Source organism: Vipera ursinii (genome assembly GCF_947247035.1).
Source record: "Vipera ursinii genome assembly, chromosome: 3".
In the NCBI taxonomy this organism is placed as follows: Eukaryota; Metazoa; Chordata; class Lepidosauria; order Squamata; family Viperidae; genus Vipera; species Vipera ursinii.
Genome location: NC_139516.1, coordinates 143,402,447 through 143,429,613, shown reverse-complemented (window position 1 = coordinate 143,429,613; position 27,167 = coordinate 143,402,447). Strand labels below are relative to the sequence as shown.

At 38.0% G+C, this 27,167-nt stretch overlaps 2 protein-coding genes across 10 annotated transcripts in view; one reads left to right on the top strand and one right to left on the bottom strand.

The window, feature by feature from the left end:
- Window positions 1-27,167, top strand: part of F13A1 (coagulation factor XIII A chain) — a 564,207-nt gene that overhangs the window by 459,377 nt on the left and 77,663 nt on the right. The window lies entirely within an intron of this gene.
- The window catches only part of FARS2 (phenylalanyl-tRNA synthetase 2, mitochondrial), a 201,949-nt gene that overhangs the window by 152,594 nt on the left and 22,188 nt on the right, over window positions 1-27,167 (bottom strand). The window contains exon 1 of one of the 9 annotated variants that reach the window (XM_083359945.1): window positions 10,114-10,163. The exons of 7 other annotated variants lie outside the window; for them this stretch is intronic. The gene's annotated coding sequence lies outside the window, so the exon portion shown is untranslated. Of the gene's footprint in view, window positions 1-3,630; window positions 3,807-10,113; window positions 10,164-27,167 lie in introns of those variants that run through there. One more of the 9 variants, XM_083359944.1, reaches the window with a different exon arrangement.

The following is a 27,167-nucleotide window of genomic DNA, read 5'->3' as shown; positions in this document are numbered from 1 at the left end:
TGAAGGATGCTGCGAAGGTCATAAATGGTTATAAATTTAAGTTATTTTTCAGCACCATTGTAACTTTACTCACTGAACAAGCAAGGACTATCTGTACATTTCTTTGTTAGAAGATGCAGAAAGTCAACCCCATCACACTTTACAACAGAAATGTCTGAGACTGTTCATTGAATTCACTGAATTCCTCATTGTCACATGGAGAAAAGTTGTGTTTATTCTAAAAATAAATTATATTAAAACTGGGCTACAGTTTGGAGGAGAAAATCAGAGTAAGGAAGAAAAAGCCATGATTACTGAGCCATTTAAAGACTCATGGGGTGTGTAAAGAATTGTTTCTTTCTTCATTGAGAGAAGTTGACTAGCCCTTACAAGCTTTCAGTCTTCCCCAGGAATGGAGAAGAGGACAACAACTAAATCAATTTATTAGTTTCTGTTAGTTCAAACCAAAGAAAGGTTGAGGAAGGAAATGGGTAATTAGGCTACAGAGACAGACTGGACACATTGCTAGTCAATGCAATGTTCTGGGTATATTTATTAGATGTATTCAACGACACCTGGAAATTCTGGGTTTGGTAGAATTATTATCAGTGTTAAGAAGCAGGGCTATAAACTATGATCAATGAATAAATGAGATCTCTTTCAACTTTTAATTGTAGATTTCCCTGACATTGTATGCCATAAGCTAAATAGGACCAGTTCTCTACACATTTTCCAATCTGTCTGGGATTGGCTTTGACACTATCTAGCCATTGTGTATTTAGGCATGCGTGTTTCCTCCTTTTATGGGTGTGAAACTGATGATACTCTTGACTCCTCAGGCTCAGCCTGCTCACCTCTACACTTAACTCTCTTCCACTGATATGTATGATTTATGGTTACAACAGACTTTGTAAACCACAATACAAGTAAAGCTTGACTTATGACCACAATAATAACCAGAATCTCAATCATTGAGCAAAGTGGTCATTAAGCGAGATGTTACATGACTGCTTCACTCAGTGACCGCAATTCCAGCACTCCTGGTGGTGGTCATTAAGCGATCTCACAGATTAAGTGAATGCAATCATGTGATTTCAAGGTGTGTGTGAGTGTGTCTCTCTGTGTGTGTTTATCGGCTGCAAAGCATCCTATCTGAGGCCATTATAGATAGCCCTATAGCCCTACAGATCAAATAGTATATAGTCACCAGGGACCTTGCTGCTTAACCATTTTAACTGTAACAGGAAACTCTTCTCAGAACAAAAAGACCATAGAATATATATCATATATTATACCTAGCAAACTTACAAACAGTGCCATCTACTGACTGAATACTTCTGTACTGTAGTTGTTGCAATACAAAATACATTCCAACATGTATTCCAACACCCCCACTCAACAACTATTCCTTATATTAATTTCATTTCAGATCTGAGTTCTGTAAATCTGTTTCTTGTGCTTCTTCTTGTCCTTCTACTTCCTCTTCTTCTTGCTGTCCTGACTGTCTGCAGAACTGGCATCGCTGCTGCGGGTCCAGCCTTGGCTCTCCGAAAAACTGGCACTGGAGCTGCTGGGGCTCTGGCTCTAGCTCCAGCTGGGGGACCAGGGTGGCAGCTGCAGCATCTTTTGGCTTCTCCTTCCGGTTTCTGGGTTTTAATGCTATGTGAGCAAAATAAGACAGATGTTTGGCTGGGATGCTTTTATTGCTTCTGGTAGCTCTCCTGATTGAAACCTCTTGTGACCTGGTTTCTTCTTTTATTCCACTTGGATAGTCTTTCTTGTCATTTTTCCTTTTATATAATAGATCACATGGACTAATTTTTATTCCATTTGCATAGTCATTCTCAGTTAATTTATTATGTCAGAACTGTGCCATGTGTGAATGCAGCTTGAATGTTTTTCCTCCTTGACAGTATTAGCCATCTCATTGCAGTTCAACTGATACAGTTCATCTGTAATTTTATCCCTTGCAAGTAAGATATCCCCTTTTGTGATGACACAACTGTCCCTTTTGAAGGTCACTACATTGTCTTGTTTTGTGAGCTTCTTCACTGACAAAAGATTACTTTTAAAAGCAGGGACATACAGTACATTTTTCACAAGTATCTTTCTGGTGATATTCTGAGAAACAGGACAGTAAAGACAAACCATTTCCTATTCCTTCTGATTCAATTATTTGCCCACTAGGTGTGGTGATTTTTTTCTGTTTTACTCTGATCAAGGTGAATAAAGAAATTTCTGTCATTTGTCATGTGACTCGTAGCTTCTGAATCAAAATACCACGCTTGCAAAGATGATGTGCAATTTTTGGATTGAAAAATATGTTCATTATCTGAAGCAAAATCCGTTTCTTCCTTCACACTTTTGCCTTTTTGTACTTTTTGCATTCAAGCTTTCTAGATTCTGCAATCTGCTTTTAAATGACTCTTTTTCTTGCATACAAAACATTCACGTTTCTTGCTTCATGTAACTGTTTTTATTCCTATTTTTAAAGCAGACTCTGCAACACAAGCACCGTCGCTATTAATGCTTTCTGTCTTACTCTTACATTCATCTATAAGCTTGCCCTTAATATATTGCAATGTTAGTTCGTCATCTGGAAGTGCATCAAGTGCTGTGACAAGCATTTCACAACTTTCTGGTAAACCACTAAGTATGGTTTATGCAACATGAAAATCTTTTATTTCTTTTCCTATCTCTCTCAGGCGTTCAACCATTTCCAAGGTGTGCCTTATGTAATCCTGCATATTCTGGCCTTTCATCAGCTTGGTTTGGTATAGCTTTCTAATCAAATAGTTTGTTACTGAAATTAGCTCTTTCATGCACCTTTTGTAATCCTTCCCACATTTCTCTAGCAGTTTCACACTTGCATATGTGTATGATTTGATCATCTTCTAATCTATGCTAAAAGAGATTGTGTTTTGAGTTTTCTGATCTTTCTCTATCCACTCATCTGAAGGGTGTTCTGGCCTAGCTTCATTTATACATTTCCACATATTTCCCTTATTAGCAGCATTTTCATTTTGAATTTCCAAGACCGGTAGTTCTGGTTTATCAGATTTGCAAATGAAATCTTTCTCGCAGCTGTCTTAGTGGCCATTTTCTTTTTATTCAGTTGCAGCCTTCTTTCTGTTGCTGTATCTTGCACTTATTTGCTGTAGCTTGCTATGACTGGGCTGATCTGTTCTGTGATGAACTTTACATTTCTCCTCTAATCTGGGCCCATAACCTGTTAGAAATTCTGTTTACATATAGCCCTGTAGCCCTACAGATGAAATAAAGTGTACAGTCACCAAGGGCCTTGCTGCTTAACTGTTTTAACTGTAACAGGAAACTTTCCTCAGAACAAAAAGACCATAGAGTATATATCATAGATTATACCTAGCAAAGTTACAAACATTGCCATCTACTGGTAGGATATGTTTATACAAAATACATTCCAACATGTATTCCAACACATTGTCATTTCAAAGCATCATTAAGCAAATGGTCATAAGTCAAGGACCTCTGTAGTATGTTGTTGCCTCCACATCCAATTCTGCATTCATGTTTGTATAATGGTCATGCAAACAATGTCAATGATCATTTCACAATTGTTAGAGGTCTTTCCCAACATCTGCCTTTTTAAATGCTCAGCCACCTTCGTTTTACCTTTTCTTCTGTTGGTCTGCAATAGTCGATCTTTGTTCCAACTTCTTTTCATTCATGTTGTTCTCTCTCTGCACTTCTATTTGTTGTTTACCTTCCCCCACTTCATATTTTCTTGCATTTCAATCAGGCATGTATTGCATATACTCACAATCATTATTTTAATCATTTGGAAAGCAATATGCCTGTTTGCAGGGAGCCGGGCACTTATTCTTCTGAGATTTGTTTATACTGCTATGTTATTCTAATAATCAAAATCCCTGACTGATTTACTGTATAATGAAGACTGAATCCACAAAATAAAATAGGAAATTTTAGGCTTAAGCATAATAGCAAGTCAAAGTTAAAAGAAGTTAGGATTCAAATCATGGCTTCTAACTGAGCTTTGCTATTTAAAAACAAAACAAAACTTTATGGCCCCATATGTCTTCAGAAAACTGAGATTACTTTAAAATGATGACATCCAAGCAGTGGCATCATGATGCAAATCCCCTCCATGCATACTTGTGTCCCCTTATCTGATGCAAGTATCTAAGTCATAGCATTAGTATCACAATGTAGATTTTGTTGATTGTCCCCATAGATCTATTCCTCCCACCACCCTGGCCCCACCCTGGTGGATGCTCATACTTGGAGTAAGACTTGTTTTGGATTCAGTTAGGCTAAAACAAAATATCCTCCTTGTCTGTGAATTAGCTCACGTTAAAATGAAGTGAAAACTTTAAATAGCTTGGAACCTGTGGATTCTTTTTCTGAATTACCAAAAATCAGGTTACCAAGACTGAATAAGCATAAAGTGCTGGAAACTCGGACAGTTGGTTGGATTTTTCTATCTCCCCTCGGTGGCTACAGGGTGGGTTTTGTTTTACAAAAGGAAAGCTTACAAGTAAAAGAAAAAAGGAATGGTTAATGATAAATGTCTACAACTACTGTAGAAATGAATCTTAATAATGAAACTCTTTTTCTGTTTTGGGTTCTACTTTCTATTTCTGTTCTGTCAAAGTCTTTGCTTTTCCTTCATCTGTTTTCCTTGTTTGTCCCAGGCTGAGCTTGATTCTTTTCTTCTTCCAAATCTCAGTTCCATCTGAGGGACACGGCTTGAAGACCATTTTCCTCATACCAGTGTGAGGGAAGGAAATACACACCCCACTCTCCCAGTTTTCTCAGCTGTTGCCATTTTTATATATATATATATATATATATATATATATATATATATATATATATATATACACACACACACACACGCACACACGCACACACGCACACACGCACACACACACATATATATATATATATATATATATATATATATATATATATATATATATATATATATATATGGATCCTTGGTTTTTCGAGTTTTTCCCCGCGTAGAACTAGAGGTGTAGGCGCAACGTTTCGACGGAATCCCATCCGTCATCATCAGGCTTTAGCTTCCTTCTTCTGGGAGAAGCATGTGGCTGTTTGTTCCTCTTTTTTAAACTGCCAGAGGGGGTGTGTTCTGTGGAGGTGTGCTCTGATTGGGTAGGGGACCAAGTGTGTTCTGATTGGGTGGGAGTGTGTTTTGAATGGTGGGTGTGTTCTGATTGGGTGGGGGGGTGTTCTGAGTGGATGGGCTGGTCTCAGCTGCCAGCTCCAGACCTGAGCTGGTGAGTTGTGCTGCTTTTGTTCGGCTTCGTGTTTGTGGTGGTGACATGTTTTTATAGTGGGTGTCAGTTTGCTTATTGTGTGGTTTGGAGGGGTTTAAAGTGGCTGATGTTGCAGCTGTAGTTAGGTTTCTGTTTTGTGGTTGTGTGTCTTTATCGTTGTGGGTTCGGATTTGCTTTTTGAATGGTTGTGTGGTGGTGATGTCATGTGATGTTATCATGAGTTTGGGTCTGGTATCATTCTTGGTGGTTGGGCCTCGTCTGTCAATCAAGGCGGGTTTCCAAATGGCTGGTAGACGAGAGGTATCATCTCGTTTATTCATGCTGTGGGGGCGTTTTTCTATCTCAATGGCTTCTCTGATTATTCTGTTGTTAAAATGTTCAATTTTGGCGATAGTTTTGGTTTTTTTAAAATCAATTTCATGTCCCGTGGCTTCAAAGTGTTGGACCAGGGATGAAGTTTGTTCTCCCTTTCTGAGTGAGTTTTTGTGCTCTTCAATGCGTGCACTTATTCTTCTGTTGGTCTGTCCGATGTATGTGGTGGGGCAGGTGGTGCATGGGATTTCGTATACTCCTTGGTTTTCTAACCCAATTATGTCCTTGGGGTTTCTTAGGATGGTGGATATTTTTCTGTCTGTGTAGAATGCTGTTTTGTTGTTGTGTTTTTGGAGGACCTTGCTGATTCTGTCTGTGGTCCCTTTTAAGTATGGGAGGAGGGCTTTGCCATTTTCTTGTTCTCTGTCTTGGGTTTTTGTGGGTGTCTCTCTTCGGATTAAGTTGGTAATCGTGTTTCTTTGGAATCCATTGGCTGTTAGTACATTAGTGAGAGTGTGTAGTTCGGTTTTTAGGTGTTGTTCGTCAGCTAGGTGTTTTGTTCTGGAGATGAGTGTCTTGGCTACGGAGTTGATCTGTGCTGGGTGGTGGTGTGAGAGTGCGTTCAGATAGCGGTTTGTGTGTGTTTTTTTATGGTAGATAGTGTGTCCTAGGGAGCCGTTGGATTTCTTGTAGACTAAGACATCAAGGAAGGGAAGTTGATTGTTAGCTTCTGTTTCCATGGTGAATTGTATTTTGGGGTGTAGGCTATTGAGGTGTATGAGGAAGTCATCCAGTTTTTCTTTGCCGTGTGGCCAGATTACGAAGGTGTCATCTACGTATCTGAGCCAGAGTTTGGGTTTGTGGTTGGATTTTTCTAGAGCGAGGGTTTCAAAGTGTTCCATGTAGAGGTTTGCGATGACAGGTGAGAGGGGTGATCCCATGGGTGCTCCTTCCATTTGTTTGTATCTTTGTCCATTGTAGATGAAGTATGTGTTAGATAGGCAGTGGTTGGTCAGATCTAGGATGTGTTTTGGGGGGTTGTATTTATTTAGGATAGCTGTCAAGGCTTGTTTGATTGGCACTTGGGTGAAGAGGGATACAACATCGAAGCTCACAAGTAGGTCACAGGGCTGTAAGTTTAGTTTACTTATGATCTCTATGAATTGGAATGAGTTTTGTACGTGTGAGGTGATGGAATTTGCATAAGGCTGTAGTTGTTTGGCAAGAAAAGAGGAACAAACAGCCACATGCTTCTCCCAGAAGAAGGAAGCTAAAGCCTGATGATGACGGATGGGATTCCGTCGAAACGTTGCGCCTACACCTCTAGTTCTACGCGGGGAAAAACCCGAAAAACCAAGGATCCACATACAGGCACCCGCGAAAACCTCAGAAAACAAATATATATATATATATATATATATATATATATATATATATATATATATATATATATATATATATATATATATATAAATTTTTATTTTTTATTTTATTTCCATTTATATCCTGCCCTTCTCTGAAGACTCAGAGCGGCTTACAAGCTTAGCAGTAGCCTTCATTCTATGTCTACAGGGCTTTCACACACACCCCAAGCAGCATTATTACAAAGTCAGCTTATTGCCCCCAACAATCTGGGTCCTCATTTTACCTACCTCGGAAGGATGGAAGGCTGAGTCAACCTTGAGCCTGGTGGGCCGCGAACCTGCACTAATTGCAGGCAGCTGGTGTTACTTAAGGAGGCATTAGCCCACTGCTGCGCCAAGGCTCTTGGTAGAGAGAGAGAGAGAGAGAGAGGGGGGGGAGGGGTAGATAGATAGATAGATAGATAAATAGATAGATAGATAGATATATTATTGGTATTTTTAACATAACATAAATCATTCAGTAATTTGTAAACAGTATGTTGTCTGGGTAACATTTATAAGACAATCTTTAACAATTGATTTCTATAATCTATATTCCCTATGTTAATTTCAGTTGATTTCCCCTTTCCCCCAAAGTATCTTTCTTTGCAAAACATTAGATTAAAACAATTCTCATTATTTTGATAAACAATTAAGTATATAGTTTTTCCAATAATCCTATTTGTCATTTTAGTTGCCTTATCGTAAATCCTGTTACTGTGATTATTTCAGTTCCTTTCTCCCCCCAAATTCTAAATATTCTTACTAGTGACAATTTCCTCAACAATTAACTACATATACATTGGTGGATTTAATTCTATTTTTTCCATATAAGCCCCCTCATACTTTTATATTTCTTAATAAGTAAAAAAATAGAAAGAGAAAAGAGAGAGACAAAAAGATGGGGGAAAGAAAGAAAAAAGAAAAAAAGACAAAAGCACTGAGATACAAAAAAATAACACACAACTTAAAATATGTATCCCTCCTAATTTAATATATATTTATTCCCTCATTCAGTAGATCTAATCCTTTAACTCTCATTCAAAACACATTTTTATGCTTTTCTTATCATCACATTTAAATAACTAAAACGTTTGTTGTTTAAATCATTTCAACTTTTTTTTACAGAAAGGAAAAAGAAAAGAAAAAAACATATTGTATTAATTAAAAAAAGAAATTCATCCCTCTAAGAGTAATATATTCCAAAGTTTTTTCCATTTCTTTAGCCATATTCAAACAAATATTTCTTATTGCATTAGTTAACAAAAAAATTCATCTCTCTAAGAGTAATATATTCCAAAGTTTTTCCATTTTTAGCCATATTCAAAAAAAGTTTCTTTTTTAAGTATTCTCTCTGATAAGTCCCATCATCTATTTTCTTGATTTCCATTTTAATCTTTTTTCTCTGGCCATTGCCTTTCTTAATCAATATGTTTTGCTGCATCATTTGTTTCCCTGTAAAGTATTTTTTCTCATTCTTTTCCTTATCTTCAAAGTTGCTTGGACATGTTAAAATATTTCCCATTTGAATTAAATTATGATTTTTTATTTTATACGGTTCCATCTTTAAGTCTCTATCCTCAGAATTATGTTCAGTCATCTCTACTGTATTTTCCTGGGAAATTTTTTGGAGTGAAATTAAGTTGGAGATAAGTTGATTCATACTCTCAAGGTTGTTCTGTATTTCTTTGTGGTTTGAAATCATTGTCCTTTGAAATTGTTGCCGCTTATCATATGTTTCCTTTTGTAAAGTATTCATTGCTTCAGATTTGTTACTCTCACTTTGTTTACACAGCTGCATTTTTTGAGAATTTTGAGGGTCACCCACCAGTAGGTGTCAGCGTTTGCTCATTTTTCAGGTATTTCTAGTCTTTTTTTCTCTCTCTAAAGGGTAAGTTTTGCTGCTTCCGGTAACCAAAAGGAGGGAGTAAAATCCCCCTCCTTCCCCCCCCCAAGATCTCTTATTTTTGGGACTTTCTTCTTCAGGAAAATAGGTAGGATAGAGAAAATCAATATTCTTACCCAGATTCAAGCATGCTGTTTAAGATCCGCTTAGTTTAAAAGCTTATGGCTTCCGTTGTTTCCAGCTATGACTGGACATGGAGTTAGCCAGCCTTTTCTTCTGTTGGTTTCTGGGAGGCTTCTCCTGGAACGTTCAGGGAGACCGCCATCTCTCCTAAATCCCTGGGATTTCCTTCCTTCATTCCCCCCCTTCAGGGTGGGTTCTGGCCCCTTAGGGTCCCCAACAAAAAGAAATTTCAGCCGAAGTGTTTGGCATTCTGAATCTTCCGACTGCTCCGCTGGAAAACAGGAACAGGAAGCCTGCTGCCTCTTTTCTAGTGACCTCTTCTCATCAAGGCAGTCTATCTTTTAGTTTCCCTCTTTATTTGACTCCTGGGCTCTATTTATTCAGTCTCTTTGTCAAGAGGCTTGTGGCAGCAGAGATGCTGGGCAGCCATATTGTCTTGTCTCATTCTCCCCTGCCTGCCCAGTGATGCTGTTTGATTGACAGTTAGGAGGTGATTGGCAGCTGGGTCATTCTGACAATGAGAGAGGGCTAAGGGAAGAAGCACATGTTTTTTTAATCTGCTCAGGTAGTCTGTCCTTCCGCAGGGCTATATAACTTTTGGGAGGACACTGAATACTGCACCAGGTGAATTGCCAATACATATGGCTGGAGCAGAGATGTCTGTTTTCATTTTCCTGGGAGAGTAATTTGTTTATTAAGCCTATGTTTGGATCTATAGTATTCTTTCCATGTATTTCCACTTCAAAATAGCAGAAAGCCACATCAATATGCCATGACAAATAGTTTGAATATTGGGGGAAAGACTACCTTTGTTAATAGCAGAAAAATAAACCACTTTGGGTCTTCCATTGACTCCTAGTGGCTTAACTAAATGTGCTCTTTAAAACTGGGTAATACTTAAACTATTAAATGTGCTTTCAAATTGGCAAAAGCACAATATCTGATTGGAAACATGAATGTGCTACTACATATTAGGCTTCACTACACAAGAAGTTTTCAAAGAAAGACTGTCAAATTCTGTGTGTGTTAGTGCCAGCCCCATTAAATACACCAGACCAAGCAATCAACTCCACCAGAAAGCTAAAACTACCTTTATTGGGTTTAGCTGTAATAATAGCATCTTGCAACTCTCCTTGTGCTAAACTGTCTTCTCCTCCTTATTCTTCAATGAACCAGAGAGGCATCTGTCTGAGTTGCTTCTGGTTATTATTTCATTTCATTTAATTTAATTTAAATTAGACTTATATATTGCACAGGATTTTTTTAAAAAGGCTTAGATAACAGTTCTTGCATATTTCCACCAAAGTCATCTTCCTTATTCTCTACCTGGAAAAGAAAGAAAAGACCACTTTTTGCTATAGAACAATGCTTTAAACTAGATTCTACTAATTTTGTAGACTACGCCCTCCACCACCCCATAAGTCTACATCTATTATCTGTAATTATTACAAATGGCTGGAAGTGGCAGTTTCGCTTCCCTGACTTCATGTCTCTATCTTAACACAATGCCAAGCACAATGCACAGACACATCCCTGCCATCATTCAACTTTAGAACTGAAGCTTCTCCTCATTAATAGCTATTCATGCCAATTCTCCTCATAACTGAGGAGAGGTGACAAGAGAAACAGTGGCTTAAAGGATAATTACAAAGGATCTGAGTGTTTTTAGACCAGCTCTGTTTGCTGGATTGCTACTAGAAGCCTGGCAGCCAATAAATCTTAGAGAGTACCTTCAAATAATAAAAATAATTGCGGCATTAAGATTATTATATTTAATTAAAATACTGAAAATAGTAAAGCTCCAGGCTTTTCAAATGTTGGTCATCTTCACATGAGCCAGATCAGCCAAAGAAAGACAGTTAACAAAAATCCAGATTGAGTTTGACTTTATATTCTGCCATTTACTTATATGCTTCTTAGACCTAACTATGCACTTTTAACATTCTGTGCTTAGAAAATGAGACACTATTTTAACATTCTGCTGCTGGACTAGTAAAAAAGAACGTTGGGGAAACAACAATCTTGCATTAATCCTGATAATGCTTTTACCTAATATATTACAAAATATAATTACTGAATAATTATTTGCATGATTTTCCAATCTAGAAGTAAGCAAGCTTTTTGGCTAATGGGCACATTTAGTATGTAGACAATCTGCCACAAAAATTGAAAATCATTAGAGGATTTGCCTGCTCATAAAATGTTTGTCCTCATCAAACTGCAAAATAGTGAAATTGCTCCTTAACACTCTCACAGTAATGTTTCTACCACTTTTTTTTCCTTTGGGGCACACTTCCAAATAAAGCTTTGCATACCACCAACCCACCAATTTTATGTTCTAAAATGCTTATCAAGCCGATGAGAAGTGCAAAAGCATTAAATATATATGCAAGTGTCTTAACTTTCACTTCCCCTGTGTTTATTATATATACTTTTATGGGTTAAGAAGTATAAAAAAGTAAACATCAGATGGGACAGGGATCCCTGGAAATACCCAGAAATTATCCATGATCACTAGCATTTGGTACTTTAATGGTGATAAATGATATTTACAGTGCTTTCAAAGGAATGCTAATCTGGCCTATCGCTATCATGGCAAACTGATCAACTGCTACTAGACAAGACTTATGGGAAGAAACTGAATTACTGAAATGACACAATAAATCTACACCTAAGACAATAAATAAATTTTACTGCCAAGGGCCATGCCAAGAAATACCTGCTCTTTAATTTTCAGAGCTGCAAAATAATAATAATAAAGAACCAGTGGGATCCACAAAATAGACAAATTAATAGAAAAGGAAGAAGCTGAAGTGCTCTGGGACTTTAGAACTCAAATAGCACTGTCACATAACACCTTGGACTTAACTACTGTATTTTTTTTTTATTCCATTTATATCCCGCCCTTCTCCGAAGACTCAGGGCGGCTTACAAGCTTAGCAGTAGCCTTCATTCTATGTATATGCCTGCTTATTAGGGCTTTCACACACAACACCCAAGCGGCATTATTACAAAGTCAGCTTAATTGCCCCCAACAATCTGGGTCCTCATTTTACCTACCTCGGAAGGATGGAAGGCTGAGTCAACCTTGAGCCTGGTGGGATGCGAACCTGCACTAATTGCAGGCAGCTGGTGTTACTTAAGGAGGCATTAGCCCACTGCTCCACCAAGGCTCTGATATGAAAGACAAGAGTCTGGGTGGTGGATGTTAACAGTACCTGCAGACAACAGAATAGAAGAGAAGGGAATGGAGAAAATCACAAAATAAAAAGATCTGCAAACAGAAGTGCAGCAACTGTGGCAAAAGAAAGCAAAGACAGAACCAATAGTAATAGGTGCATTGAGTGCAACCTCAAAACATCTGGAGCACCATTTGAACACCATCAGCATTGACAAAATCACCATCAGTTAATTGCACAAGGCAGCTTCACTTAGAACAGCTTACATTTTGTGATGATACTCACAAAACAACAGCTGTTTGTCCTAAGTCTTTCAGAAGGACTAATAATCTGCTTTGACCATTAGTAATTCAGATTCTTGTAAAGAATTTTATCACAAAATAAATCTATATTCATTTGAACTGCCTGGACTCCTGATTTCCTGCGCTTGACACAGCTACCGATAACATGCTATCCTACTGAAAAAGAATAAACTGTATATACTCCTTTATTTCATATGCTCCAAATACTCAGGAAGAACAATTGGAAAGTGGTCAATTTACTAATAACCACTCTTGAGATCATAATAATTAAGAAAGCATCTGATAGATTAATCTTGTTCAAAGAGAATACCAAACACCAACCATGAGTAGGCTAATACTGTGAAAGCAAAACTCAAATTGTTCTCTTTTTATCTTTTACTTTTTTTCTTTTTGTTTTTATATTCCATCTACTTACAACATTCATGATTCAAATATGGAGTATTAAACCTTCACCAGGATAGTTTGTGGAATGTTTATATGGTAGAATACGTATAATTCTTCCATCATAGCGGGAAGAATGTGTTCAGAGCAAAACAGAATGATCTAAGACAGAGTTCCATTTGGTCTAAGACTAGGATAGAGATACTATGCAGTATTATATTTATTTATTTATTTATTTATTTTATTTGACTTACATACCGCTCTATTCCCATAGGGCGGTTTACAGGGCAATTAAAACCATATAATACAAAAGTTAAAATAAATTTAAAACAATTAATTAAATTTAAAGCCCAAAGTTAAAAATTAAAACTTTAAAACCCAGTTAAAAACCCCTTAGTCTAGGCCAGACAGCTCAAAGAGCCATGTGCTACAGTTACTGGCATCATGCTGTCGTTGTAGGCAGAATTGGTCTTGGGTGGCAGCAGAGAAAGCAATGGTGGTTTTCAATAACACTATGAATTAATCATAAGTGCATCTTTAAGGTTTTTCAGATCTAGGAACAGCTTTATGGTAAGAACAAACATTCTTGAGGGTACAAATCGAATTAAAAGACGGAGGAAAGAGATCATTGAGCAAAGAATAACCTTAAAATAGGATCTAATTAAAGGATCTGACCTCCCTTATACTACTTGGAGGACCCTGAATAGGTTGAGATTTGGAGTGCCTAAGTGTAAAACCTATATGTTGAAGTGGAGGCTCTTAACAGGGAACAACATGCTGTGTGCATGTGGAGAGATGCAAAGCCCAGCCTATCTGTTGGTATGTCGTCTATATCAGAAATATGCACCAATAAGGACCTAGGTTTGGCAACAAAGCCAAGAAGATAGCTTCATTCTGACAGTTTAAAGTTTGATCTAGACCTGGAAGAAGTACAATGGTATCTTGGTACTCAACTGCTTTGAAACTCATTGAATTTGGTACTCAGTACATTTTGACGTGAAAATTTTGTCCCACTGCTCTTCATTTGTTTGGAATTCAATGCATAAGCTAGAACTTGTTGGGGTTGGTTGCCTTATGATTTAGTACATTATTGCTTATGGGGGAAAAATGGTACTCATAGTTTTATAGGCATTCTTTGCACCTCCCGGAATCAACTAACGCTGAGTACTGAGGTACCACTGTAAGTGCATCTTACTCCAGCTCTTCCAACTATCTCAGGCAGCAAGTATAGGGCAATCCCATTTTACTATACACTGTATACGACCAGGTAAGCTAAAATATCATGATAGGGAAACTATAAAGTTTACAAGGCAAGCATGAACCAGTATGGTGTTTGTGTAAGCAATTTGTCTACAGACAGCTCCCTTGGGGTTCACCAATCTCCTTGCTCCTCCTGATATTTTGTCATAATTTTTAGAACATAACATTTTAAAAATTATTTTGCAGCATTAGCATGTTCTAAAACAAAGTGTGGTTGAAGCACTACCATTATTTTCAAGATCATCTTTATGGGCCTCAAGAGAAATTCTTAAAAAAAACCCAAACCACAGTTATGCACCCAGCTTGTTCTGAAGCCAATCAATAAAAAAAGGAAAAGGTAAGACTAGTACAGGGGTCTGCAACCTTAACAACTTTTAAGACTTGTGGACTTCAGCTCCCAGAATTCCTCAGCCAGCTATGCTGAAGTCCACAAATCTTAAAGTTGTCAAGGTACTAGACCCCTGGACTAGTACGATAGATGCCATCCTAAATGCTAAAGAAAGCATCAGAAAATGGTGTACAGATTATGTATGTTTTTCTCATGCTACGTATTTGATATGCATTCAATCAGATTCCAGCTCTGTACCATATCATCAAGTTTTATGAAGCAGGCAAACTTAAGAAACAAGAACAAACTGGATTTCTGGAAAGATCTTTATTGCTAATGGGGTCTGGAAAGTCTGCCAACATAATTGCCTGATCAATTACATCTGCCATAATTCTGATGGCATTACTTTGAGTCTCTTTTTCACATTTATCCCCTTGCCCAGATTCAGGAATCTTTACTATAATAATTGGGCTTCTTCCTCTGTGTCGCCAGGATCTTTTAAACATTCTATCACACATACTCAGTTTCATATCTACATTATTTACATCATCAATTGGTCTTGAAAACAAGTTTTACAGAAGAAATTTTTTAAAAAACAGTACTTTAGGGCAAAGATTTCAATATATCAGGTTCTAAAGGACTAAAATAACAGATCTGCCAAGTTGTTCGCCAAGCACTGAGAAGTCCCATATACAGAATTCCTGCAACAGAAGGAAAATTATGAGAAACTGCTCATTTTAGTGGTTTTAAGATTGGCACAGGTGGCCCTCCACTCCCACAGAAAGGTCAGGCTTTGAAAAATATTTTGTTTTGATAACTGACAACTGTTGAAGTGTCTGGGATTAGAATCTGAATATTTAAGAATCTGGAATTTACTTAGAATAGTCCAGATGCCTGGCAATTGGCAAGCACCTTTACTGCATTAGCATTCTAGATAAACCTACCTGGGAGTAAGCCCCATTAAATGCCGTAGCATTTCTGACAAGACATGCACACGTTTGGTATTAATAACATGCAATGTGTTGTTAATCATATTATTTGATTATAAAAGCTGATTCTCCATGTTCCTAAACACTAAACATAAGGCTCTTTCCTATTTTTAGTTTCAAAACAAGTATGCAAAAAGCATATAAACAACTGTTCTCCGTAACTTGTAAGCAGTACCCCAATTTAGAAATTTAGTTCTATACAAACTAAACACCACCTACTGTATGTGCCAACAACCTGTCACACAAAACACTAAGTGGAAAGTAAGCCCTGAATCACACTGAAATGAATGTTCTCCCCAGTATTATCCTGAGGGTGTCAGGCAGACAGTACATGTGAAGAAAGTAGGAGAAAGGCAGCATAACATCACAAGCAAATTTGTTTCTGTAGGGCCTTTCCCAAAAGCAAATATATATTCTCTACAGGAATAGCTCATGACATTGTGCAAAGTAGAGATTTCCACAGAAATTCAAATTAGGCTTTCCCATTATAGTTATAAAATTAGAATGCATTCCAGAGCCTACCACAGCTCCAAATTAACTGCAATAACAGTCAACGTAGTACTCTCTAATTCTGGGGGGACAGCTGACTAGGCTGGAGGACGGAAATCTAAGATACAAACATCATCCCAGGAAGTTACATCAAGAACAATGTTTTCTGAGATAATGAAAGAACAGGCAGCTTCCGACTGAGCCTAGAAGAGACAAGAGTTCTTGCTTAGAGCCAGTATCTCTCCAGAGATTCTGAAGGCATGGTGTTCATGCTGGAGAGGAATAAATAAAACATTTGACCCCACTGGATCCATCAGACCAGGGATATGGCAAGAAAGAAGAGAATTTGGACTGTGTCTTCATCAGCTTGTCCCAAGGGCAAGAGACAAGAGCTCTTCCTCCACAGTGAGACTACATTTTCCCCCACTGGAAGTAACGTGGCTGGGATGCACCCTGAAAGAGTGAGAGGAAAGGTTGGTGTAGTAAGGTAATGTGATACTAGGTTGGTACAGGAAAGGTGTAAACTGGGAAAGTATGTAAAAAGTAGAGTGCCAATGTTGAGAAGCTCTAGCATTAACTGAAACAGCAGAACAATTGTCACCTTGCAACCCAGAATTGATTGAGTTGGGATACTACATGGGATGTCTGAGGAGAAGTATTAGACGAAGGTGCTCAAGTATAGAGATGGGAACCCATACTGCAATTATGGGTGATTTCGGGAACACTGTCTGTGCTATAACAGCATATAAAGGGAACCCACTGATCAGTACTCTTCTACTCTGCTTCTCTTCAGCCCACTTGTTTAAATTGTTGAATACTTTGGACACAACCTTGTGTTCATAAACACCAAGTCTGAACAGAATAAGATCATACTTATTTACAACCTAGTGCTAGATGAAAGTGCCTACCTAGCATGTGTTACTGAAACCTACTTGAGCATCATGTGAAATATTGCCTTGCCCTCTTGAGTTTCAGGTTCTACACCAATCTAAACACCAATATTTTGCAAAAGAAGCCCCACCTCAGGCTGGCACACAAAGGGAGACCCTGAGTGGGATGTGAATGAGGCCCTGGATGATGCACAAATGGAAGCCCATCTACACCAGTGTGAAGGTAGGTGCACAAAAGAGGTCTCGTGGTACAATGCTGATGCTAAGTGTGGTGAACACATGTGACCACAGGGACATTGCAGTGGCTATTAGCTTCAAAACTGGGTCTTAAGTAGCTTTTCAGTGGTCCGTCACAACTTTGAAGAGTCGCTAAACATTTGGCCGTAAGTTGAGGACTACCTAAATGTATATCCTGAGACTCCTGAATCAATAGCTCATGGTTAAGAGAACCAAATATTTGGTTTAGAACCACAGTAGTATGCAAATATTCCTAATACATAAATAAATAAAACTGCAATCACTTGCCCACCAGAATTTGATACCTTACAAGAGAATCTATTTTCCATTAAGCATGATTATTCCTTTGCATATATAACTTAAGCTCTGCTAACAATGATGGGAAAACAAAGGGGAAAATTCAGTTTCCCCTTCCACCGGCATAATGGTTAAAAAAGGTAAATTTTTTAAAAAAGCAAAGTTTATTGGAGAAATGTCTTATTTTGTGTAACAAAGTAATTCCTATCCAGCAGATTATTCAGTTTCTTGAAAGAACAAAGTGAAATAAATATTGAAAGCCACAAACACATGCACGTAGTCACAAATGTAAATGCACACAGGCACAAAGGTAAATGCACATAGACATAGTCTAACATTATTAAAGTACTATATATGTACAGTATGTCCAAGTAATGAAAGGAAATCTGCCATATTACCAATGAGTGGACAGGGCACTTTATCAGTTTTTGTTGCCATCACTCATTGACAAGACCTTCATTACATGTCATCAGTGACCCTGAGAAATGGATAAGTACTGCTTGACAGCTGCAAAGGTCAGATACTATGAAAAGTATTACATTTTCAGTAGAAAGAAATAATGAAATATGGTTTTCTGAAGGCTATAAAGAAATTACCTGACAAATAATATTGAGCAGCTCATGGTGATCTCTCAGTTAATGCCATAGATATCTTTAATAGATATTTTTAATACAGTTTATAAAATTATCAGAAAGTAATCTACATTTCCTTTTTAATATGTTCTATGTTGTAGGAGTCAAGTATACCATTATTAAATCTTGTAAGGACTGATTTTGGCATACTTAGTCAGAGATGTTCTTAAAACCAGCCTTCCCAGTTTACATATCTCAAAATCTCTCAGACATTTCCTGGTCAGGACAATCATACCCAGACTGGAAAAGGTTAATGAAGATGGAAAAGAAAGTTTTCATCCTAGGCAAATGTAGAAATACAGTAATCCAGACATGTCAAACACAAGGCCCGGGGGCCAGATCCGGCCCGCAAAGTGGTTTCATGCAGCCCGCGAAGCCATCCTGGAAACAGTGAGGGAACGGCCCCCACTGCCTTGGCCCTGGCCCAGAGACCCTCCTTCTGCCAGAGACCCTCAGATCTGCCCCACTCCTGCCCAGGCCCCCATAGGCACCCTTGATGCAACGATGTAGAGCTGGCCATGCCCACCCAGTAGGCCATACGCACTCTAGCCACGCCCACCCAGTAGGCCACGCCCACCCTGACCATACCCACCCGGCCCCCTGAGGGCAACCGCAATGCTCATGCGGCCCTCAATGAAATTGAGTTTGACACCCCTGCAGTAATCAGTTGCAAAATGTAATTAGAGAGAAAGAAAGAGAACCCAGTGGTTCATAAACAATATATTGCCTATTATATTGCCTGGCGAAAGATCTTCAGAATATATTTTCATTCTTGCTTTTAAAAATCCTTTGAAACTACTTGCCACAAACTTTATATGCCAGGAAAACTTGCACTTTGAAATTATACACTGGATCTACATTTCACACTTAGCCATAATAAGAGTTTTTGCCACTTTATTATTAATGTGGTTACAAACTGTGCATCATAAGGCCCTGGGTACAGCAAGCTCACAGGAACACTGCAGGATATTTTTTCAAAAACTGGGAAACATAGCTATATTCAACATCTGTCCGTCACTGTGCAAATTGCTAGCCTAGAACTGCTGGATTCAAAAAGTTAAAATATCCCACAATGCCCCTCCGAGTTTGCTTTTTCCATTAAGCCTGCAATTCCCTTTGTAGGTGCTGCAGAACTCCAGAGCACCATGGTGGAGTTTAGGAACTGTAGCGTACCATGAAAAAAATATTGAGACATTGAGGGTGCCATGAACTGAGAAAGTTTGGCAATATTTAGTTTACTTTGTTAAAACTCAGATCTTATGGTTCTAAGCCACGGTAATGGGTTAACATTACTTATGAAGCTTGCCAATCTGGGTTTATTCAATAATAAACCATGGCAAACAACACTGTGATATACTTTGTGAATCCTATTAGAATCCTAGGTACTGAATCGCAACTCTTGGATCAGTTCTTCCACCTACAGAAAATAAGCAAATTAACTCTTTAAGAAACAGGATCTATTTATACTACCCCTTACTTTACTGAGTAAAGAAATATTGGATTCATACAGATTACACCGGAGAAAATAAGTTGGAAGTAGGCGGTCCTTGGTGCTCTCTGAGCCTGGTTGTTTTCTTGCAGACGTTTCATTATCCAAAATAGGTAACATCATCAGTGCTTCAAGTTGGAAGCTGTATTGCGAATTATTCCATAATGGATCTTTCAGTTATTGGATTTTCATTAAGCTATATAGTATGAAATATTCCAATTTTATGCCACATCTTGCAAGGGAAAAGAGACCACCTTCTTCTTCCTAGCAACTTAAAAGATTTTCAGACATAGGTAGGAAAGCAGTTTGTTATCTATTCAGAAAATACAATAATGTAAGATCAAGATAGGAATTATTTCTCTGGCAGGTCATTCAGAGGCCAAGTGAAGCTTTTAGCCTCAAAAAACATCTCACCTGGTTGGGATTATGGTTGCAAAGAAAATTCTGAGAATATTGTTCTTTAGAGGCAGTATATGTGCCCTTCCTGACATTTCTGGGAAATGATTGTACCCTGCATAATAAATAATTTAGGAATTTGATTACTGTACTGTATTTGTGACATACAAACTTCTAGCATCTTATCAAATCTAATTTCACACTAAATACTACATTTCTCAGAACAAATGATATAGGTTCTCCCGCTTGAGCAGGGGGCTGGACTAGAAGACCTCCAAGGTCCCTTCCAGCTCTATTCTATTCCAAGAAATTTCTTTCATTGCCACATTTTAGTAATGCATACCAATTTAGCAAATTATTTTGGGGAGACTTGAAATCTTCATGACAATATCCACTTCTATTTAATAGCTATACAAAGTTGCTAAGCGTAACACATCTCTGCCCCCACCCCACCCCGGTTATACAACTGATGTCATAAGATGGTTACCTGATGCCTGGAAGCTGTGGGGGGTCTGGATGGGGACGAAAAGAGGGTGAATTTGAGGTCTCTGGGATTTGGGAGTTGTTCTTTCAATAACTTTGGATGAGATAGCACTCCCCTAGAGAAATCTGCGCTCAAGAAGCAGTTAACAGCCATGGTTAAGAAGGCCTTTGCACAGGTACATCTAATGCATGAGTTGTGCCTATTTCTCACTCAGGAAGTTCTACACACAGATGCTCAAAGCCTTAGTCACTTCCTGCTTAGATTGTTAAAGTGTTATATGTGGCTCTGCCCTTGAAAAGCCTCTGGAAGCTTCCACTCTAGTTTCTGCAGGCCCAATCACTATGTATAAAATAGAGTCCAAGTTAATTATTTAAACTAAGCGATCCCATTCTTTCTGGTTAGAGGGCATAATTCATTATCAATTATCCATATGCCTGGCTATTTTTTTAGGCTTCCCAATGGCTTGACATGGTGCATGTGCCCATTCAAGCAGCTTATCTAATTTTAGGGTGCAGTCTCATGCAAAGATCATTCCACACCAAACCAACAAAAGTGGCACATTGGTTACAGATTTTCTTGAACATATGGACAGATGTTTTAAATATAAAAATGTATCTATAGTACGAGTACCATAAAAGACAAATCAAGTAGCCAAGTCAGATGTCTAAGGCTGGACTCAAGAGGTCTCTGAGGGAGGATGACAATTATCAGGGTTGCTTGCAATCAGGATTCTGAACTGCCTGTGATGGTTGGTTGTAGCACTACTGCCTGATTGGGCAGGTCCAATGAATAGTTTCAAGGAGAGTATAAAGTTTAACATTGCAGTAGTATGGAGTATGGCAGGTACAGTCTTGAACCCCATGCTATTTAACATCTGGGTAAAACCTCATGCTATTCAACAACTGTATGAAACCACTCATGTATCAATCTTATCATTAGTCTGCTCTTTATACTCAACTGTACATTATATATTGCCAACCCCAGGCCTGCTGCATTTTCCATTTACTCTTTGGTACCAGCAGATGTAGCAAACATTAATGACATTCACTCATCCAAATTTAGACTAAGATTTGGTGACAACCATTTTACTATGTGTAATTTATTTGGTACAGGTGGAGGTTTTACAGAGAGAGATCCAAACTTGGAAAAGGGAAAAATTGTTTTACTAGTAAGAGCTACTAAAGTTAAGGTAAAGGTAAAGGTTCCCCCACACATGCGTGCTAGTCGTTTCCAACTCTAGGGGCCGGTGCTCATCTCCGTTTCAAAGCCGAAGAGCCAGCGCTCATCCGAGGACATCTCCGTGGTCATGTGGCCGGCATGACTAGACGCCAAAGGCGCATGGAACACTGTTACCTTCCCAACGTAGTGGTCCCTATTTTTCTACTTGCATTTTTACGTGCTTTCGAACTGCTAAGTTAGCAGAAGCTGGGACGAGTAACAGGCGCTCACTCTGTTACACGGCACTCGGGATTCGACCCGCCAAACTGCCGACCTTCTGATCGACAAGCTCAGCGTCCTAACCCACTGAGCCACCACGTCCCTACTAAAGTTATTAAGAACTATTAAATTAGCTTAAGACTATTATGAGCTAGTTAGAAATACAATAGCTTGTGTCATGAAGTCCTTGGTGTGCCATCCCTGGAGGTTTTCAAGAAAAGAAGAACAGCCATTTGTCCACGATGGTATGAAAATTCAGGCACATCGTACAGGATAGGACCAGAACAACCCCCCAAGGTCACTTCCAACCATATGATTTTACAACTGTACGATTTTATGAAAATATTATTTTTGAATAATATCTGTCTCTTTTATTTACATTTACTGCTTTGTAAACAACAATTTGGATCAAATTACAGAAAGAAAGGAAAATCATTTTATGTAGTTATGATGAACCAATTAAATGGTAAAGGAATTCAAAGCTTTATTTTTTGGCATAATTTACAATATGGTTTGCTCAATTGAGTTTTATAGTGCCTCTTCTTTCAAAAACAGATTGATATGTCTATCTGTCTATCTATCTGTAAAGCTCAGAGTTATTTTATGTCCAAGTTAATTCATTATTTTCAGAGCGACAAGGTCCCTGTCAGTAACCCAAGTCAGGCGATGTAGTGAAATGTGACTTTGAAAAGGAACTTCAAGATCATTTTAAAATATGGCTTCCCCCTGTACTTCTTTTGTCTTCTATATAAAATTCATCTGTTTTTTTAAGAAGCCTACATCACTTCAACAAAAGTCAGTTTATACTAATTTGTGAATGATGCAAGTGTTCTTAAAGCTTCCTGATGTTTTCAATCAGTCCTCTGACATTTCAGCAGTAAAGTAGCTATCGGGGAAACTCTAGCCGGATACATTTTCTTTAAAAGATCTCTTCACACAGGAAACAAAAGTTGCCTAGTGTCACTGGTAATTCAAAGAAAGTAAAAAAGAAATTCTTTTTATGCATGTGTTATTGTTGGCAATAATTTATTATGAACATGCTATCCAGCTATTTTCTCTGGAGTTTTATTTTTAAGTTGCTATAGAAACCACCATATAGCACAAAACATATGTTATTCCTGCAGCAGACATTACCTACCCAAATAAACACAATATGAGCACAAACAATTTGTGGATTCTGGCTGTATCATCTGAAACAGTCTCTAATGTTATCAAACATCTGAAATAGCAAGCCATTTTCATGTGATCTACAGGTTTCTACAAAGCTTCCAAATGCCAATTTTCATGCCGTCCCTGGCTCTCTTGCTCTGTAGATTTGCTACCAACACATTCCTAAGAGTAAAAGTCTTTTAGAAGTACAGGTGGTCCTCAACCTATGACCACAGTTGGGCCCAAAGTTTATGTTGCTAAGTGAGACTTTTGTTAAGTGAGTTTTGCCTCATTTACGACTTTTCTTGCCACAGTTGTTAAGGGAGTCACTTTGGTTGTTAAATTATAAACACGGTTGTTAAGTGAATCTGGCTTCCCCATGACTTTGCTTGTCAGAAGGTCACAAAAGGGGATCACCTGACTCCTGGACACTGCAACCGTCCTAAGTATGAGTCAGTTGCCAACTGTCTGAATTTTGATCACACGACCACGGGGCTGCTACAATGGTCGTTAAGCGAGAAAAATGTTCATTAGTCACTTTTTCAGTTCCGTTGTTAATTTTGAATGGTCACTAAATGAACTGTTGTAAGTCGAGGACTAAATGTACAATTATTTGCACAGAGCAGAAAAGTTCTTCCTCTCTGAAGACATACAGTAACACTGCTAATTTTGTAAAACAGGACCGGAGGCGGGATTAGTGGCTGTAGTCTTCTTCCTTTCTCTACTTAGATAAACCCCGGATCTAGTTCTTGCAATGCTAGCTAGAAATCCTAGCAAATAGAAAAACTTTGTATTGTTTTAAAAATAAAGCTTCTTGACGTGAGTTTATTAATGCATCATGGAGTATGAATGTCAGCTTCTAAACATAACCAATCTTTGAAAAAGCCAAGAATATACTCACACTACTATTTCTGTTCACTATCTGCAGTTTCGAATAGCAGTAATGTAAGCTGTGGCTCAGTGGGTTAGGACGCTGAGCTTGTCGATTAGAAGATCGGCAGTTTGGCGGGTCGAATCCCGAGTGCTGTGTAACAGAGTGAGTGCCTGTTACTCATCCCAGCTTCTGCCAACCTAGCAGTTCGAAAGCACGTAAAAAATGCAAGTAGAAAAATAGGGACCACTACGGTGGGAAGGTAACAGCGTTCCATGCACCTTTGGCATCTAGTCATGCCGGCCACATGACCATGGAGACGTCCTCGGACAAGCGCTGGCTCTTCGGCTTTGAAACGGAGATGAGCACCGGCCCCTAGAGTTGGAAACAACTAGCACGCATGTGCGGGGGAACTTTACCTTTTCCTTAAGCACCTACTAAGGATTTTCAGAAAGGGAATTTTTCCCTCTATTACTTTGTTTAAATAACACTCCATCTTATGTACACAATTCAATAGAATAATTACCACTTCACAACAAAAGGTTATACGAATCAACACTAAGAAAATATCTATGGAGATTCTCAGTCATCCAAGTGATGGCTGTCCCAAAGGTGCTTTTTTCAAAAGGCAACTGGACTTTGTTTTTCCTTGAAGATGTTTCGATTCTCATCCAAGAAGCTTCTTCAGTTCTGAAGAAGTTTTGTGGATAAGAAGCGAAATGTCTTCAAGGAAAAACTAAGTCCAGCTGCCTTTTGAAAAAGCAGTTTTGGGACACTAGGAAAATACTACCATTTCACAAAAAAGCAATAAACCTGGGCTTTACAATTCCATAAAACTAACATAGTGGCAATGTTAGTTCACATGATGTTTATTACTAACTAAAAAAAAAAATCCTTCCAGATGACAGCACTGTCACATTGTTTAGGAAGGCTTATCAATGCTCATCCCACATAAACAGCAAAACCAAATGTTACCATCTAGTGAGCATTTATATTCGATTAATTGTGTGCCATCTAGTGATTGTCAGCTTTTAATGACCATATACTCTAGACAGATTTTCTCCATGAGCATTTATATACATAGTGCAATACACAAGGAGGTAAGATGGATATTACTAATAGCATTTGGCATGAGGCTGAGATTTTTGCCCAGTATACTGAATGTATGTTGTTACTTTGCTTATTTAATGCATGCTTATTTAAAATACATTCTAAATAACCCTCTTTTAAAAATAAATTCTCTCTCTTCATAGTCACTCAAGATGTCATTTAAAAACATAAGTGAAAGAAGAAGAAAAAAGAACACTTTCTTCCTTTTCTTTCAGAGTTTAAGAGAGCTACGCTCCGCGTCATAGTTCAGAATAAAATTTCTAACTTAAGCTGCAAGTTACTTTATAACAGATTTTGGCAGCGGAAAGGAAAAAGGATAGCTCAGATCAAATGACTGCAGCAGTCAGACAGACAGAGAAGAAAATTGCGAATAGACGGTAAGGAAATATTTCCATGTCTTTTTAAACTAGGGCAGTGCTGGCCCCATGTGGAGTAGTAATGCAACTGGTTGCACCCTCACTGCTGTTGTGAAATGGATAGGCTTGATATGGTTAGACACAAAGAGATAAGCAAGCTGCAGTGGAACTGACTGTCCACTAGGGTTGCTGTGCCTCTCTTTTAAAAATAACTACAAGCTCAGCTCACCTGCTTTCAGCAGTGGAGAAAAAACACACTCTGGAGAGCACTGGAAAGAGGCTTTTTGAAAATGGTGGGGTAGAAATTATTTTCTTTTCAGTTTAACAGATATTAAAGAATGCTTTAACAGGCATTAATAAATATCTTGACAGATCAAACAATAACACGTATAAGGCATGTCCAGTTCAAAGGCTTTAAAAGAACACCGGCACAAGATGACGGACATCAAACATATTATGTGCATTAAGTCAAAAAATTTCAAGACATTCTTGCAAGTTTGCATTTTATGTTATTACAGTAAAAACGAAAAAGGGCAAGTTAAGATGTCATAATGCATTGATATACTTACACACATGCGATTTCAAGCACGACAGCTTTTTACAATTGACCGATGGGAATTTTGTCACGGTGCATATTTTCTAAATGCCATCAAAACATTTTGGGTAATGTATCCAGAATGCCAATAACCAGTGGCACTATCATAGTCAGTTTAGACTATAATCTTTCAACTTTGATTTTCAGATCTTGATACTTTCTGATCTTCCTCAATTCTTTGTCTTCTATTCTACTAAACCTCTGGTATTGCCACATCAATTATTCACTCTTTCTTCTTTTCAACCAAAGTTAAATCTGGTGTGTCATGAGACAAGACTTTATCAGTTTGTATTTGGAAATCCAGCAAATTTTAATCTGGTCATTTTTTTACTTTTTTTTTAATGATAATGACACAATTTTTCATTACTGGCACATTATCATTTTTACAGATTTATTTATTTATTTATTTAAATTTATATGCCGCCCTTCTCCCTGAGGACTCAGGGTGGCTCACAACAATAAAAATTAAAAAACATAGAATATTTTTTTTAAAAAAAGAATTAAACAATAAATGCAAAATTACACGACAAGTTAACCCAGTAAAAAGCCTAATTAAAAAACGTAGTCAGTCCAGGCCCACTTGTTGGAACAACCAGGTCTTCAGGTCACAGCGGAAGGACCGAAGGTCAGGGGCTGTCTTCAGGTACTGCCACATGCACTTTGTCATTATCATTATACTGATCATTGCACAGTCAGCCAGATGTTCAGACTGGATTTGGCATTTTTGTCTACCTATCAAGTCCTTGCCAAGGACCTGGGATAGGCAGATGTGGATGTTTGTTGGTATTATAGATATCGTAGCAGGATGGAAGCAGTTCCTAGTAAGGCCACCTTTTGCAATTGACTAATGGCGAATTTGTCAATGCCAATGGTGTTCAAGTGGTGCTCCAGTTGTTTTGGGATTGCACCCAAGGCGCCTATTTATTATTATTATTATTATTATTATTATTATTATTATTATTATTATTATTATTATTATTTTAATTTAATCTTCAATTCGATTCACCATCTGGGACTAGTAAAAACTTAACAGTTCAAATCCTAACCATTGACCTAAGAACTCTTAAGGTAATATCTGAGTATATAGGCAGTTCCAAGTAAAGTTTTTTTTTTTGCAAAGTCAGAATATTCAGGTCTGATAAGTTCAAAATTTCCATGTATCTAGGCAACCCCTTTGGGATTGCTCCAAGGGCTTCTATTACTATTGGTACAACCACTGATTTCTTCCTCCACAATCGCTCAACTTCAACTTGCAGATCGCAGTACAGTATTT